Source organism: Cebus imitator, unplaced genomic scaffold (genome assembly GCF_001604975.1).
Source record: "Cebus imitator isolate Cc_AM_T3 unplaced genomic scaffold, Cebus_imitator-1.0 Scaffold213, whole genome shotgun sequence".
Classification (NCBI taxonomy): Eukaryota; Metazoa; Chordata; class Mammalia; order Primates; family Cebidae; genus Cebus; species Cebus imitator.
This window is the reverse complement of record NW_016107528.1, coordinates 947,088-951,624: the sequence shown is the minus strand read 5'-3', so window position 1 is coordinate 951,624 and position 4,537 is coordinate 947,088. Positions and strand designations below refer to the sequence as shown.

At 44.7% G+C, this 4,537-nt stretch overlaps 1 non-coding gene across 1 annotated transcript; it reads left to right on the top strand.

Moving 5' to 3' along the window:
• Positions 1–327: 327 nt before the first annotated feature.
• Positions 328–430, top strand: LOC119474128. Its single transcript, XR_005203420.1, has one exon. It is a non-coding gene; the product is annotated as a small nucleolar RNA U13 (small nucleolar RNA).
• Positions 431–4,537: the final 4,107 nt, after the last annotated feature.

Below are 4,537 nucleotides of genomic sequence, written 5' to 3'. Positions count from 1 at the left end.
TACCTAACTGTTGCTCATGTGTCTGCATCGGCCTTTCCTTCTCTGAAGCCAAGCTTCTCTCTGAAACAGAATAACTCAAGATCATTGACCAGCCCATGGCTATCTGATCAGGGTTTTCCCTAGAAGGCTGGAGGATGGAGATCTCTGAGCTAGATCCCTTCCTCTGTGTTTAACCTTCACGGAGCAGTACTTATACCACTTTAAACTCTCTTGGCTTAGTATATTAATTAAAATAAGTATATTAGGTTGGTGCAAAATTGTGGTTTTCACCATTAAAAGTAATGGCAGAAATTACTTTTGCACAAAATATTAAGACACAAGTGTCACATTCTTTGTAGTTCATAAGCCTGATGATTGGGTTTTCATGTGCATATGTGAGATGTGCCTCCCTCAAACCTTGTTACAATGTTGGCACACTTCCCATCTGATGTGAAAAAAAAAATTTCCATTAACTTTTCAAGTTTCTGGGCGGGCGTGGTGGCTCAGCCCGTAATCTCAGCACTTTGGGAGGCCGAGGCAGGTGGAGTACCTGAGGTTGGGAGTAACCAGCCTGACCAACATGGAAAAACCTGTCTCTACTACAAATACAAAATTAGCCAGGTGTGGTGGCACATGCCCGTAATCCAAACTATTCTGGAGGCTGAGGCAGGAGAATCACTTGAACCTGGGAGATGAAGGTTGCGGTAAGCCGAGATCACTCTATTGCACGCCAGCCTGGGCAAAAAGAGTAAAACTCCATCTCAAAAAACAAACAGGCCGGGCACGGTGGCTCGTGCCTGTAATCCCAGTGCTTTGGGAGGCTGAGGTGAGTGGATCACCTGAGGTCAGGAGTTCGAGACCACCCTGGCCAACATGGAGAAACCCCGTCTCTACTATAAATACAAAGAAATCAGCTGGGCATTGTGGCAGTCGCCTGTAATCCCAGCTACTCGGGAGGCTGAGGGCAAGAGAATTGCTTAAACTTGGGAGTCGGAGGTTGCAGTGAGCCGCGATTGTGCCCTTGCACAACAGGCTGGCGACAGAGCAGGACTCTGTCTCAAACAAACTTTTCAAGTTTCCATAAAACTGACATTAGAATACTGGTCAGCTATGGCTTTCCAATAACTGAATGGGAGGAGGGGCCGTTTGGGGTACTGGTCATTTTCTGTTTCTTCTTTTTTGAGACAGAGTCTTGCTCTGTTGCCAGTCTTGAGTGCAGTGGCGCAGTCTCGGCTCAGTGCAACCTCCACCCCCTGGGTTCAAGCAATTCTCCTGCCTCAGCCTCTCAAGTAGCTGGGACTACAGGCACACACCACCTCGCCCAGCTAATTTTTGTATTTTTAGTAGAGACGGGGTTTCCCCATGTTGGCCAGGATGGTCTCGATCTCTTGACCTTGTGATCCACACATCTCAGCCTTCCAAAGTGCTAGGATTACAAGTATGAGCCACCATGCCTGGCCCATTTTCTGTTACTTTTTTTTTTTTTTTTTTTTAAGATGGAGTCTTGCTCTGTCACCCAGGCTGGAGTGTAGTGACATCATCTCGGCTCACTGCAACCTCTGCCTCTCGGATTCAAGCCATTCTCCTGCTTTGGCCTTCCAAGTAGCTGGGATTACACGTGCCCACCACCACACCTGGCTAATTTTCTTTTTTTTTTTGAGATGGAGTCTTGCTTTGTAGTCCAGGCTGGAGTGCAGTGGCATGATCTCGGCTCACTGCAACCTCTGTCTCCCAGGTTCCAGTGATTCTCCTGCCTCAGCCTCTCGAGCTGGAATTATAGGCACACTCCACACACGGAACCCCGGCTAATTTTTGTATTTTTAGTAGAGACGGGGTTTCCCCATGTTGGCCAGGCTGGTCTTGAACTCCTGACCATGTGATTCACCCACCTCGGCCTCCAAAAGTGCTGGGATTACAGATATAAGCCATCATGCCCGGCCTTCTGTTTCTTGATGTAGATGACAAACATAGCTGTATTCAGTTTGTCAAAAATGTTCAGGCTGTACTCTTATAGTACATTCATTTTTCTGAATACACATTTTTTTTTCCTCTCTCCCTCCCCTACACATTATTTTTCAAAAAATTTTTTGAAATAGCAGTCATAATGGTTCTGAGTTTTATTGCTATGAAATGAATTTCTCCTGTCTTCTAGCTTGGAAATTTAAGTTCATTTTTCACTCTCAGCTCATTTTGTTAAGTGAATTACAATCTAGCTTAACATACTTCATTTTTAGACATTTAATTAGTTATTTTTAATTTTGGTGAATTAGGTGCTGTCAGGTTACAAAGGTTTTAACACATGCAGAGGATCTGTCCTCAACTCACCACTGACTTAATATTTAATTTTTAAACATTTTGAAGACATTTAGTGCTATTAATGAAAAGTATGAAACTAGGAGACTAAACTTATTAGTAATACCAAGAACAGAGGAGGAGGAATTAACCTTTTAAAAGGAAAGGGGACCGGGCATGGTGGCTTAAGCCTGTAATTCCAGCATTTTGGGAGGCCGAGGCAGGTGGATCACCTGAGGCTGGGAGTTTGAAGCCAGCCTGGCCAACAGGGAGAAACCCCATCTCTATTAAAAATACAAAATTAACAGGGCATGGTATTGCATGCCTGTAATCCCAGCTACTAGGGAGGCTGAGGCAGAAGAATCACTTGAACCCGGGAGGCAGAGGTTGCAGTGAGCTGTGATTGTGCCATTACTCTCCAGCTTCGGCAACAAGAGCAAAAACTCCGTCTCAGACAAAGGGGGAGGGTATGGGTGCGGTTGCTCACACCTGTAATCCCAGTGCTTTGGGAGGCTGAGGCGAGCAGATCACCTGAGGTTGGGAGTTTGAGACTACCCTGGCCAACATGGTGAAACCTGGTCTCTACTAAAAATAGAAAAAAATTAGCCGGGCATGGTGGTGTGTGGCTGTAGGCCCAGCTACTTGGGAGGCTGAGGCAGGAGAATTGCTTGAACCTGGGAGGTGGAGGTTTTGGTGAGCTGAGATCGTGCACTCGACTGTACTCCAGCCTGGGCAACAGAGTGAGACGCTGTCTCAAAAATAAATAAATAAAAATAAAACAAAAGGGGTCTTTCTTCTTCTGAAGAACAGTGAAAAGAGAAGGAGGATATACATATATTTGCCTCCTAATTTGGAGAAAAGTTAAGGATGCTCACAAATGATGGTCTCGATTTTTCCATGGAATAGTAAAACAAAATTCTGTACTAAAAATAAATGTTAGGGTGTGGCTGATACCTCAAGGAAAAAGGAAATAGTTAGTAAATGGCCTGATAAGGTAAACATAAGTGAAGGTCAAGGGAACTGAAGATATTAAAGAGAGTGCAGTTAAAATGGTTGATAAAAGCGTTCTTGGCCGGGCAGTGGCTCATGCCTGTAATCCCAACACTTTGGGAGGTCAAGGCGGGCGGAACACTTGAGGTTGGGAATTCGGGAATTCGAGACCAGCCTGACCAACATGGAGAAACCCTGTGTCTACTAATAATACAAAAATTAGCCAGACGTGGTGGCGCATGCCTGTAATCCCAGCTACTCAGGAGGCTGAGGCTCGAGATAAAAGGATAGGAAACAGGTTATAAACTATGAGTAGAAAGACTAGCTGTCACATTGAGGACAAATTGCAGATTCAATGGGAGTGACCACAAAATAGAGGTAGAGGGGGGTAGGTAGCTGTAGGTAGAGAGGGAAACTCACAATCCAACATTTTGAAGGGGAAGTAATTTCATCAATGACTAGGTTGAAGGTGTGGCTCCATCTGTGAGTTGCTGATACAGAGTGAAGTTGAAGATGATTGGAAAAGAAAAGGATGATAAATTATGAGGTCAGAGTACTAATGAGTCATGAACATGGATGCTGAAATCATTAAGTTGATGCAGAACATGAGGATAATTCCAGGGCTGACACAGAGTTTCAAAAACATAACTGGGCAGAGACAAGGAAGTAAAGGGATATCCTACTCAGGGCCAGATTTAGAGAAATAGAAATGTAGGCAAAGTTTGTCTTTGACATTTATCACCTTTGTTCCATGGCATGATTTCCTAAGCTTTGCTCACTAACACCCAGGTAATTTTGGTGCCCTTCATGTTACCCTCTCACTGTACAGGTTCCCCAATCTGTGCTATTTTTTTTCTTTTTTTGAAAAGGAGTCTTTGTCGCCCAGGCTGGAGTGCAGTGGCACGGATCTTGGTTCAGTGCAACCTCTGCCTCCTCGGTTCAAGTGATTCTCGTGCCTCAGCCTCTGGAGTAACTGGGATTACAGGCACCCAAAACCATGCCTAGCTAATTTTTGTATTTTTAGTAGAGTCGGCGTTTCACCATGTTGGCCAGGCTGGTCTCAACCTCCTGGCCTCAAGTGATCTGCCCGCCTCAGCCTCCCAAAATGCTGAGATTAAAGGCATACGCCACCGCTGCCTGGCCTGTTCTTGACACATCTAAAATCCCAAATAGTCCCAGGACATTAATGGAGAGTTCTCCATTAATATGTCACTTTCCCCTACTTACCTTTGCATTTTGACAAACCTTTCTAGTAACAAATTCTTTTTTTTTTTTT